The 13,460-nt window shown below is 47.3% G+C and overlaps 1 protein-coding gene across 2 annotated transcripts in view; it reads left to right on the forward strand.

Moving 5' to 3' along the window:
• PLD1 (phospholipase D1) overlaps window positions 1–13,460 on the forward strand; it is an 886,935-nt gene that overhangs the window by 253,414 nt on the left and 620,061 nt on the right. The window contains exon 1 of one of the 2 annotated variants that reach the window (XM_069618744.1): window positions 11,900–12,062. The exons of the other annotated variant lie outside the window; for it this stretch is intronic. The gene's annotated coding sequence lies outside the window, so the exon portion shown is untranslated. Of the gene's footprint in view, window positions 1–11,899; window positions 12,063–13,460 lie in introns of those variants that run through there. 2 annotated transcript variants of the gene reach the window in all.

Consider the following 13,460-nt stretch of genomic DNA (forward strand, 5'->3'; position numbering starts at 1 on the left):
CTCAGTCCTCCGGCAGGATGTCGGACCCTGTTCAGGTGCCGTCCTCGGTCGCCCAGGACCTTCTGTGGTGGGCCGTTGAAGACAATCTGATGAAGGGGGCTCCATTTTGGCTACCCTGGCCGGAGGTGACGATCGTGACGGACGCATCCCTCACGGGATGGGGCGCTCATGCCAACGAGTTGACAGTCAGCGGTCGTTGGTCCCCATCGGAGTCCAGACTCCATATCAATCTGTTGGAGCTGAGGGCCGTCAGGCTAGCCCTGAAGGTTTTTCTGCCGACTGTGCGAGGGAAGAATGTCCTGATCCTGACAGACAACACGGCGGCCATGCACTACCTCAACAAAAAGGGGGGCAGGGTCACTTCCTCTGTGCAGGGATGCGATGCAGCTCCGGTTCTGGGCAATCCAGCAGGAAGTTTCGATCTCGGCAGTTCATCTGGCCGGAGACGAAAACGAGACGGCGGACGCTCTGAACAGGCAGAGCACGATCTCTCACGAGTGGGAGTTGGCTCAGGAGATTCTCCTGGAGATCTTCGACCTTTGGGGGACCCCTCAAGTGGATCTCTTCGCCTCCAGTGTCAACCAGAGGTGCGGGAGGTTCTGCTCACGGGAATTTCCTCCAAAGGGAGCCTTAGGAGACGCGTTCGTGGTGGATTGGTCATTCCCACTGCTGTACAAGTTTCCTCCAGTCCCCGTCATCCTGCAAGTACTGCGGAGGTTACGGAGGTTCGGTTCCCGGATGATCCTCATTGCTCCGGCGTGGGCCAGGAGGACGTGGTACCCGGACCTTCTCGACTTGTCCATCTGCCCTCCACGTCGTCTTCCCTACCGAGATGATCTGCTCTCACGGGAGGGGGGTCAAGTTCTCCATCCAGAGGTCAGATCCCTCAACCTTCACGCTTGGTTTCTGATAGTTTGAGGTATAAGGATTGGGACCTCCCTGAAGACGTGATGGAGGTGTTGCTCTTGGCCAGACGGCCCGCAACAAAGGCCCGTTGGCATAAGTTCTGCGACTGGTGCAGGGTTAAGAATGTGGATCCTTTTGCATGTGATATTCCCATGGTTCTGTCTTTTTTGCTTTCTTTGGCCCACATTGGCTTGCAAGTGGGTACCGTTAAAGGTTACCTGGCGGCGCTGTCCATATTTAAGCGCTCGTCTGAAGAGTGTTCCTATTTTAAAGTTCCTTTTATTTCTCAGTTTCTGAAAGGGCTCACTAATGTGTTCACTCCGTCACCTTTCCAGGTGCTCGGTTGGGATTTGAACCTTGTTCTCAAGTTTCTGATGGTGGGTTCTCCGTTTGAGCCTTTGCATTCATGCCCTATGAGACTGTTAACTTTTAAAACTGTATTTTTGGTTGCGGTCACTTCCGCTCACAGAGTGAGTGAGTTACAGGCACTTTCAGTTAAGCCACCCTTCACTGTGTTTCATAAGGACAGGGTTGTCCTTATAGTTCGTCCTTCCTTTCTTCCGAAGGTGGTGTCGGAATTTCATTTAGGCCAGAAGGTTGTTCTTCAGGCGTTTTATCCTCCTTCACATCCTGGTAAGGAAGAAGAGAGGCTTCATAGGCTTAATCCTTGGAGAGCGTTAAGATTTTATATTTCACGCATGTCCCGGGTCAGACTGGATGATCAACTCTTCATTGGTTACGCTGGAAAGCGTTTGGGACAAGCTGTGACGAAACAGACTTTGTCTCCCTGGATGGTTTTGGCTATCTCTGAGTGTTACCGCTTGTCGGGTAAGGACCCACCGGTCGGCTTGCGGGCCCATTCTACCAGGAGTATGGCTGCCTCTACTGCCCTACAGAGGGATGTTCCTATTCGTAACATCTGTGATGCAGCCACCTGGGCTTCGGTACATACTTTTGTACGTCACTACTCCCTCGATTCTATCTGCGGGCAGGATCTGGCCTTTGGCAAGGCGGTCCTTTACTCCGCAATTTGATTCGACATTCTAAATTTCTGTTTTCTAAATTCTTTTCCCACCGCCTTGCATTTGTACTGCTTTGGGAGTCTGTCATAGATATGGAATACGTCGGAGGACCCAATACCCTCGAAGAACAAGTTACTCTCTTACCTGGTAACGTTCTTTCGATGGGATGGTCCGATGACGTATTCCATATCGCTCCCTCCCTGCCTTCCCCGATACAGAATTTCTTATGCGATTGCAGCTTACGTTTCCGCAAGGCTTTGTGTGTCAGACTGACAGAAGACTGGTGCCACACGATCTGGGAAAAAACTACAACTGAGGCTGCGGGCATCGTGCGTCCTACTTATAACATCCAGTGACGTCGGCCGTCGACGCAGGACGCAGATGCTGAAGATTTTCCGAAGCAGCACAGCTGTGGTGATTACATGCCATAGATATGGAATACGTCGTCGGACCATCCCATCGAAAGAAAGTTACCAGGTAAGAGAGTAACTTGTTCTTCTCCTCCTATGAGGAAGAAGAAATTACAGGGGCATCCTTCTCCTCGGATTCCTTTCCCAGTGGGATAGATTCAGAGGTAGTTTTAGTTTCCCTGGGTTCCTCTGAGCCTAGAGTCTCAGAGTCTTATGCTAGGATTCCTGATAATACCAAGCACTACTTTAAAGACAGTATGCTGATAAATGGAGTAGATACTACTGCTCTTAGGGATAGTGGGTGCAGCAGTACTGTAGTGGATTCTACCATGGTAGATCCACAGGAATTTGCCAGAGCTCCTCTGATGCTCACTGAGCTGGCTGATAGCCCACCTCTCAAGTTCCCAGGTATACTTGAAATCTTACTATAAATGGTACAGTATTCAGGATTCCAGTGAGCATTCAGAGAGATGTCCCAGGAAAGGTCTTGCTGGGAAATGATCTCAGAGCTTTAAGGCTTGTGCGAGATACAGCAAAAAGACCCTGCACAAGGTCTCAAACCAGGGCGGCACTGGCCAAGACCACTGCCCTGCCCCAGCCAAAGGGAAACCCAAGGCTAAAGGAGTCAAGAAAGACAAAATAGGGAAAGAAAACATTCCCTCTAACTCACCTACCACTGAGGTGGAAGTAGTTGGTCAAACACCAGGACCTGATGAGGTAGAGATGTTACCTGAAGTCTTTCATACAAATGACCATGCTGAACTAAAAGGCTTGTTATTAGAAGGTGGTCCTGACAGGGATGAATTCAGTAAGAGCCAATGTGAGTGCCCATCTCTGGAAGGCCTAAGGAGACAGGCCTGCTCCCAGCTTGAGGGTGAACCTCCTGGGAAGCACAGGATTTATTGGGAAGGTGGGCTCCTATACAGTGAGCCTACAGAGTCTACAGAAGGAGACCATAGGAGGTTGGTGGTTCCCCTTGCTGTAAGACCCTTCCTCCTGCAGCTGGCGCATGAAGTGCCCCTCGCTGGTCACCTTGGTATCAAGAGAACCAAGCAAAGGTTATCCATGCATTTCTACTGGCCCAAGATGGGGGTGCAAGTAGAAGGTCACTGCAAGAGTTGTGCCGCCTGCCAGTTTTCTGGTAAGAGTGGCTCAACTATCCAAGCTCCACTGGTACCACTCCCAGTTGTTGTGGTAACATTTCAGAGGGTGGGGATCCACATTGTTTGCCCCCTTGACCCCCAAACATCTTCAGGCAATAGGTTTATCCTGGTACTGGTCGAACATGCTACCAGGTATCCTGAGGCCATCCCATTGAAGACTGTGATTGCCAAGTCAGTTGCAAAAGCTTTACTTGGCATATTTACTAGGGTTGGCTTCCCTAAAGAAGTTGTGTCTGCTAGGGGCAGCAACTTTATGTCAAAGTATATGCAGGCCATGTGGAAGGAATGCGGTGTCACCTATAAGTTTTCATCTGCATATCACTCACAAACCAATGGTCTAGTTTAGAGGTTTAACAGGGCCTTAAAAAGCATGATTAGGGCTCTGGAGGAACCTCAAAAAAGAAATTGGGATCTTCTGTTACCATGCTTACTGTTTGCCTACAGAGAGGTACCACCGTAGGGTGATGGCTTCAGACCTTTGAGCTTCTGTTTGTTCACCCTGTGAGGGGACCCTTAGCCATAGTCAAGGAAGGATGGGAGATGCCCTCTCCTCCTATAACTACCAATGTAGTCAACTATGTGTTAGGGCTCAGAAAAAGGATGGTACTCCTGATGGGTCTGGTTAGTGAGAAACTGAAGGCAGGGCAAGCACTAGTGAAACACTGATATGACCAGAAGGCTTCCCTCATCAATTTTACACCTGGTCAGCAAGTCCTGATCATGAATCCCATAAGGCCTAGAGCTTTACAGGACAAATGGTCAGGACCTTACAGTGTTGGGGTCACTGGGTGAGGTCAACTATTTGGTGGACTGTGGAAAGGCTGGTCAGTCTCCAAAAGTCTTCCATGTAAATAGTCTGAAGGCTTTCATCCTAAGAGTTGAAATCCCTGCACTGCTGCTGGCTTCAGATGTTGAGGAAGAGGAGTCAGAACCTCTCCCTGACCTGTTCTAGGGCAGTCCTTCAGACAGATCCATTGAGGGTGTCCAAGTGGCCCCTCACCTGACTGCTGATCAACAAGTAGAGGTTAAAAGTTTGCTGAGGCAATTTCCCCCTTGTTCTCACAGTCTCCTGGTTTGACGCCTTGGTGCAAACATGACATTGACACAAGAGACAGCGTACCTACCAAAAGTAGGGGATACAGAATGTCAGACAAAGTAAGGTCTTACATTAAGACGGAGGTCAACAAGATGTTGTATCCTGCGTTTATTGAACCGTCTGGTAGTCCTTGGTCCAGCCCTGTTGTTTTGGTTCCAAAGGCAGGTACCTCCGAGTTGAGGTTCTGTGTGGATTACAGGGCTCTGAATGCTGTCACCAACACAGATGCACCCCCCTTGCCTAGAACAGATGAGCTGGTGGATACTTTGGGTTCCTCCAAATACCTCAGCACATTTGACCTCACTGCAGGCTATTGGCAAATAGCTCTTGCAGAACATGCCAAGGAGAAGACAGCTTTCTCAACACCAGAGTGTCTTTAGCAGTTCAGGGTAATGCCTTTTGGGTTGAGTAATGCACCTGCCACTTTCCAGAGGCTTGTGAATCATGTCCTTAATGGGTTGGATGAATTCTGTCTTGCATATCTGGATGATATAGCAGTTTTCAGTGCCACCTGGGAGGATCATGTAAAACACTTTAGGATTGTGTTTCAGGCTCTTCACAAGGCCCACTTGAGCATAAAGGCCAGTAAATGCCAGATTGTACAAGGATCAGTGGTCTACCTTGGACATGAAGTAGGTGGAGGGTGGATACAGCCTCTACTCAGTAAAGTACAAGCAGTACAAGACTGCCCTACCCCCACTACAAAGACCCAAGTGAGAGCCTTTTCAGGACTCACTGGGCACTACAGAAATTTCATGGCAGACTATGGCACCATAGCTGCCCCTTTGACTGCTCTCACAACTCCTAAGAAACCCAAGAAGGTAACTTGGTCTGAAGATTCTGGGAAGGTCCTTCAATGGCTTAAAAGATTCCTTGTGCCAGGCTCCTGTTCTCAGGGCCCCTGATTACCAAATACCTTTTATTGTGCATACAGATGCCTCTGCCACTGGGATGTGAGCTTTACTATCACAAGTAGATGAGTGAGGAACAACCTATTGGCTTCATTAGTCATAAGCTTAAGTACAGAGAGCGCAGATGGTCCACAGTAGAGAACAAATGTTTCTCTGTTGTGTGGGCCCTAAGGCAGCTGAGGCCCTACCTCTATGGGACCCACTTCACAGTGCAAACTGACCATAAGCCCTTAAAGTGGCTAATGAACATGAAGGGAGAGAATCCAAAGTTGCTCAGGGGGTCCTTAAGTCTGCAAGGCTTTGACTTCACTATTGAGCATAGGCCAGGGGTCCAACATAGCAATGTTGATGGGTTGTCCAGAATGCTTAACTGACCTGAATATGAGTCTCATCCAGGGGTGGACTAATTCCCCATGTCCTTGGTCTGGGATGGGCGAGTGTTAGGAAATATTCCCATTTATGTGTAATTCTCCCTCCAGTTGTGTACCCCCAACTTTTTGCTGATGTTTTAAACCATAGTCTGACTTTACCAGAGGAGCCCAGCCTTCTGCTGTACTCTGGCCTTTTTGCTCACTTTTTATGGGGAAACTGACATGCCCTTAAGACAGTCAGTACTGGGAGACTTTGTTTCCCTTACTCCTTGTCAGGGTTGCAACTTTTTAGCAACCTGCTACAAATGCACAATGTACCTTACAGTGCAGTGCATTTTGGGTCTCTAGTCTTTTCCAAAGGCCCTAGATACTCTCGAAGGATTTTTTAGGGTAAGTGCGGATGTGCTATGGACAGAGCTGGTGGCAGCTTATCTTTTCATATATTTTTAACCCTTTCTTGCCATGTTAACGGCGTTAACCATGTTTGGCACAAATGGGTGACCTTGCTGCAAAATGACCATGCCACAAAGTTCTTTGTCCTGTCCTTTGGCCATCTTGCCCCTTCCACAGGTTGAGCCGACCTGAGTCAGTCCTTATTTGGGCCTGCATTCTCCCACGACACGCCAAGCTTTCGCGGGCTTCTGCATGCCTTGTGTGTGTGCTTTTAGAATGTGGGCTGGAACGTCTGGTTCCAATACACATCCTGGGTGCCAGAGAGTCTGGAGTGCTGTGAATGCCTGAGAGCACTGTGGTCCGTGATTGGTCCACGTATGGTATGCCTGTATGTGAGCAGATCTCCCATTTGGTCCTCTTCGTTTTGGCGCAAAGGAGATTCTGGATAAGAGAAGACCGCAAACACCCATAACATGTCGATCTCTGGAGTTCTCACAGAACGAAGGATAGGATCCAAGTATCCTGACACTAAGAAGCCGAGTCGAGGAACCCCTGGTGACCCGCTGGAAGGTTTGGCATCTTGAGCCCATTGTCGTCCCGTGAGACCCCTCTGCATCAGGTCATCCTAGAAGGTCTGCAAAGATGCTTTGACCCAAAGGAATAGTGGGGCCAACTACTCTCGGCACCTTCATCAATCCCTGCAAGTAAGCCTTCTCGGAAGTGTCCCTGGGCCAACCAGTGAGCTGACCAGCTTAGCAGGACCTTTGCCCTGGTACCGTAGCCATTTTGAGGAGGCCCTCAAAACTTGGTATAAAGCTAGCTCTTTGCTCACGGCACACTCACACTGACTATCGTACACTTGGCGTTCCCAGCTCTGCAGTGAGACGAGTGCGCCAGAACTGGAGTATACATTGTTACTATTTCACCCAGTCGTGGTGAGGAACTTTGCAGGTGCACTGCATTTGTGCCCCTCTTGCCCCTGAATCCTGCTGCAGTGAAACTGGCCTGATCCATCCACCAGGAGCGGAGAAATTGCCATTGTCCCATTTGGGAATCATTGATGTATCTTTGCCGCCGAAACCCGGAGAGCCGCCATATTGCTGCACTTGAACCTGCAACCGAAGTGGACTCGACTGCCGAAGTTTGGTCCGGATTGCGCCGGGGGTCGGTGAGTAATTGCAACCCTAACTGGTGGCACCTAACGCCGCCATCCATTTTTACGCACGAAGGCCCCTTTCCTTTCCACTGCTAGTGTGAACTAGCAAACTATTCCCAACCCTTGGAATCGACTCTGCCCTCAAGTGGAGACCCTCCTCGAATAGTGTGAATCTATTCTTCATCGCCTCACCCACCTTCCTGAGTTGCTACAGACCCTTGAACAGACCCTGTTTTGCCCATTTGAACTACTACGTGCGCTAACATTGCATGTACATTTAAGCATTAGGCTCCACTCTTCTTAGGGATCAGTCTGCCTCTTAGTTAGGAGTGTGCTGGATGTACAAGGGACTAAAGACTATTTGCACTGCCTTTACCTTCCCCTTTAGGTTTTGGACCCATTTTGTGCATTAACCCTTTGGACCCCATTGGGATTGTATATATGTATTTAGATAGGATTGTGTTGGCTTAATGGTATCATTGTGATTTTATTTGTGTGTTGAAACTCAAAGGCCTTGAAATAAATGTATTTGTATTTTTGATATATCTACACCTGACTGGGAGTGATTTGTAAGTGTCCTGTACTCTGTGTGCTCATTGAGGTGTTTCAGTCACCTCACCCTTCCTGAGACCTAGTCTTGACTGCCGCCAAGCTACCTTGATTGGCCTGGCTTGTCCAGAAGGTTACCCTGTTCCAAGAAACTAGGCTGGCCTCCTGAACCTCTGTCCACCAGGTCAGAGTTCAGAAATTCATTTTAACAGTCCAACTTGATCTCTCGCGTCTCCTCTACTTTCCAATGCCACACTTTGGAAGTTGCCCTTACGCGTCTCTCTAGCCTCGGATGCCACGTGACCAAGTTTCCTTCAGTGTATTTCTGCCAGCTGCTTCGAAACTCAAAGGTTCTCCCTCTCTCATGTTCTCCGCCTCCAATTTTTATGATATTGCCATGGGACTTCCCTGGCGTAGTGTCAAAGTCCTTCTTCTCTGTTTTATTCATACTCTGCATTCTTCCGGTTTTGTATTCATCTCATTACCACATAAGTGTTCATCTTAAGGTACAAGCAGAGTGTTTAGCTGACAATAACAGATTTTAATTTGTTCTTTCATATAATGTTTTTGAATGTGGGTTAGTGATATGTTGCTTAAGGAGTTCCTCATAAGAACAGGAGTCCTTGCCTCAGAGGGGGAGTTTCTCCCAGTGAGGTCTGTCTTGCCTCTAGACCTAGGGGGGGAAACTGCATAGCAAGCTCACCTTGCTAGCCTCACAAGGAAAGTCTCCCCTGTGGGGAGAAGAGACAGAATCCTGCGATTCGTTGCAGGGTGCATTGTGGCTGCAACAACCAGATATACTAGAGGCACTGGGCTCCAATGCAGCTGCCCCTCCTTGAAAGCCAGTCACTTCTGATCTGTCATGTACAAAATTAGTCCAAATGTCCGAAGTCTACATTGATGTTGCATTGTCCTTACCAGTTACTTGGATTTCTTATATTCTCTCTATGGCTTGGTACTTCCAAAGGAAGTTCAACTAGCCGCTCTCCGCACAATGAACTTGTGGTGGTTGGTCACGAGTTTGATGCTAAATCCATTTAGTTTGGATCCTTGGGTGCTGAGATTGTCATTCTCTGTCTCGCTCTGGGTCTGCAGGTACCACTGTGACTGCTGCCAGCAGTTGTGCACAGCAAGCCTTCGGTTCCATAGACAAATCTGGCCCCACCGCATAGGTTCCATCCTGAGCTTCAGCCTCTTCAAACTTCATGCCCACCATCAGACAGCCATTAAACAATTCCAGTACGGACAATATATTGATTTTTCAAACCTCTGGTAATGCTTCTCTTCCTCAACACCAGAGCTTGGGCTGCCAAGCCTGCCCGACTCTTGAGTTCAAGTTTAAAAATCCCAAATACACATATTACGATAGTCATTTTTCTAATTAGCAATGCTCAAACAAAATCTATTGACAAAATCTTGTGAATGCCAGGATTTCATAGCCAAAAGCTTCATCTATCAAGCTGCAGTGTGGACATTGGAAGCCCTGATGTAGAGTATTTGACCAACTTACTGGTGTAATGTAAGATCTTTATTGAACCACGCCTTTTCTAGGCCAAATTCATACTTTTTTGTGCTGCTACTTACAGGGCTCATTGACTCCACCTGAGTGATCTCTCTTTGGGGAAAAGAGAAGCAGGTCAACCTCCAGACAGGCAGAATCCTGGGTGCTCAATACACATCCAACTCATAGCTGCTCCATTGCCCATCAACCCCTCACAGAGCAGTCCCCCTTTACTGACCTGCTCGAATTGTAGGCTGTAACGGGCCGAATTTCAGGTAATTGGGCTTCAACTGGTGCACTCTTGCCATCTATAGAACAGATACAGACAGTACCATTAGTGCACACAAACATTTCAGAAGGGACACTCGACCACAAATTTTGAGTACCATAAAATGGTACTCTACCCTGTTAAAATCTACCCAATTATTCTAATGGTCTAGTGCATTTTGCAAGTCCTCATCTCACCTTATGATTGATGGGGATGTCCCCAGAACGTAATTTGATTTTGTGCTGCTATTTATGATGCAACCTAAGACATTGGAGAGCAAATCTTTGTGATATCGAAGGATGTCATTCAGGCGTTCTGCTCGTACTAAAAGACCTTCTCTTCACTGTTGTGGAATAGGACAATGTAACCACTCTTGTATCCCCATGCCCCGTTCTGCCAAATAGGAGCTTATTTGTGCTGATTGGCCCAGGAAGCTAGAGAAGCACTTCTTGTATCTACAACCTGGATGAGTATAGAGGGGTGGAGTAGGGGCAGTGATGACGTACTGGAATGCAACTGGAAGGCTTAATCCTCCTTCTTACTTGACTTTTGTATATGCTAGCTAATGTTTCCACTGTTCTGCGCCACCCCCCCACCCCAGCTTACACCAAGTTGGTGACTACTTGTAAATGCAGTCATATAATTGCCGGTGAGGTAACTTCCTATTTTGGGCATCCCCAGGAAATTCATAAATCGGCTCCCCTGATCCCAGCAGTTTCACTTTGAACCCTCTGCATGCCATGGGTTCTATGTGTACCTTCTTTAAAAATACTAAGGTATGATTGTGAGTATTGACCCTGAATCAGCGCTAAAGCGCACCTCTTTTTATTGTTCACTTGTGCAAGGCAGAGTGACTACAACTTCTGATTGCTCCAGAGGCCTGGATGCACAGTATAGTGCTCTCGTTGCTGATTTTGTGGCTGTCGCCGTTTTCATCGCCAGTGTGGTAAACTGGAATTTTGTTATGGTAAATTAACAACTGCAACAATAAAACATCAAGCTTAGACACATCAGAATTGATATGTGCAGTGTCTCTTTAGCATTCAGCAATGCTCTCGCTTTTACCATTGTGGAAGAAGTGTGCAGGTCTAAAAAAAAAAATCAACTCTGGAGTGAGGTGTCCGCCTTCCAGTGCTCTGTGTACATACCTCCCAACCTTTTTTAGTCCCTGGCCTTGTCGGGTGACAACAGACGATTTCATTTTGGGCGGGTGAGACCCCCAAAAAAAAGGAATGGACATGTAAGGAGCTAGGCGGGGGAGAGAACTGGGCAGGTGACACCCGCCAAACGCATGCAAGTTGAGCGGTATGTGGGCACTGGTCGAGGCCGCACCCCTGCACTTCCATGCTCCCACATCATCACCACCATGACGCAGAGGTGCACAAAGGGAGGTGCAGGCCCACCTACATTGAAACACTTGTGTATAGGCGCGTTATAAATGCCATATCATATCATACGTTGGGGTGGCCGTTTTATTTCTTTGGTGGGTTTCTCACTTGGTTTGACTTGGCCCACATAAGGGTCTGCCGAGCACAGGTTTTTGGTCCAACATCAGTGTTTTGTTTTTAAGTTTGAGATTTATGGAGATATATAGTTTTTATAGGTATGCACACATTTTCTCCAAGTACTTAACAACTGCAGTTGTGATTTTATGTGGACTGCTGGCACCTATTGCGCTACTTCAGGTATTTGTCAGAAATATCCTACAAACGTCAGAACGCGATGTTTATCTTCTTTAAACAACAGCACGCACGTAGAAGTTGTTTTTGTCTTTATCGACTTGTATTTACCAGGAATTCAACTAAAAACGACTTTCTTGAAAAGGCTACAAAGACAGCGTCTTGTCTTCTGGGCCGAGAGTAGACAAAAAAAGGGAATAATCCATTTTGTGCAGGGTGGATGCTTTTGACCAGACACGGGTCGTGATCCGGTAAAGTATTTCCCGGCTCCAAAAAGAAGTTTACAGGCACCAAACACAGGTGAGAGAGCTGCAAGTTGCAACACGAGAAACGGAATCATTAGCTCACGCAGGACTTTCTGGCCTGCGTCACGCCGTAGGTGCTGCTTAGCATAGGGGGCGTGTCCGCTCGCCTCACTGACACCGCTAATAGGCTGCGGTGGCCTGTGGGTTTGGCTGTGCCCTGCTGTGCACGAAGGGAGTGAGCTTGAGAACTCAAGCCTTAATGTAACACTCAGTGCTGTTTTCCCACGTCCATTCCCTGTTATTGGAACTATTTGGGGTCATTATTCGCCACTGCAGTAAAAACAAAATAAAACAGCAGCACAATGGAGTCACTACTCTCACGGGGGCGCCAGGTCAGTCAACGTTTCTTTATATACATATTTCGCGACTGTATGGAGTGCCTTTAATGGTACCGTCTCCTTTTTTTCTACTTTAGGCTGGCCATTGTTTTACAGTAAAGGTTCATTTTACTTTGGCCATTTACTACTTTATTGTATTGGTAAGATGTGAGCCGTGGTTTGATTCAGAAATATGTCACTTTTGTCTTTTTTTAACTGAGTTGGAAAGAGGCTATTTTTGCCCTATTGTAACAACGTCCACAATAAGCGCCTCGATGGTAACATTGCATAGCGCCATGTAGCAAGCGGAGTGGGTGCTGTCACGTTTAATCTACTTCATACTGACTCCAAAGGTTTCTTTGTGAGAAAGGTGTGCTGAAGTCCTCTTTACCGGTGTTTTTTAATGTCCTGCAAACGGTCAAAGTTTTTTAGTTTTGTCGAGACTTTTTCTATCTCGGATATTGTAGTGTTTTGACTAATAAACAATGAATTTGATTTGGGTAAAAAAACGTTGTTAATTGAGTTGTCAAGTTTACCTAATCATTTGATGTGATGGTAGCTTCCCACCTGGCGGGACTTGCAGCATTAAATATGACCTCAGAAATCTCACCAGACGTGATTGCATTAGGGTGTGACACAGTGGGAGTTTACTTTGCGAGTACAGTACCTCACTGTATGCTTCATCAAATACTGTCTTGGGCTGAATACATTTTTTTCAATAGTATAGGTTGACAAATTGAGTGATTGGTGGCATCCAATCCCTATGCTGACACGGCCGGCATTGCGAGCCTTTACCCACTCATAGGTTCAGTGCTGGAAATGGGGAAAAATGTACTGGGGGAACTTTCGCCTCTTTGGAGAGGCTGTGGAAAGGAGGGCATTTAGCTAAGGGGCGGTGCAAATGGCATGGCCCAGGGCCAGGTTGCACAACACAATAACACTGCATGGAACTCAATCCTGGAAATTAGCATAAAAGCAAAGAGCATTATGGGAACATCATAATGTCCATAATATTAAATGTTAAACATGTTTTATACTGATTCAGTAAGAAATCCTTGTAAGTGAATAATGGACTCTTCTGTTTTGATTGGTCACAATATTCACCCTAATAAAGAGATGTCTTTAAATTGCAGGATATAGCTGCAACAGTGTGTGTAAGGCTTTGGTGGTTTCAGTATAGCTTCTGAAAGCTCATTAAAATCGGGTTACTTGTGCATGCGGGCTACTAGCTGTGCAATAATGCAGCTTCAGAGGTGGTTGGTAGATTTCTCTGCAAACCTGTGCGCTTGTGGTCTGCTCTTTGAGGTGCAGAGGGTGACGGAGCATCGCTCTTGCAAGACCTCTTTTGCCAGAGCCCTGCTCCGCCCATTCCATGCTCTACCTAGGGTAATATAATGGCACACCCTCCCTGGC

Source organism: Ambystoma mexicanum, chromosome 10, assembly GCF_040938575.1.
Source record: "Ambystoma mexicanum isolate Mex_15411 chromosome 10, UKY_AmexF1_1, whole genome shotgun sequence".
Classification (NCBI taxonomy): Eukaryota; Metazoa; Chordata; class Amphibia; order Caudata; family Ambystomatidae; genus Ambystoma; species Ambystoma mexicanum.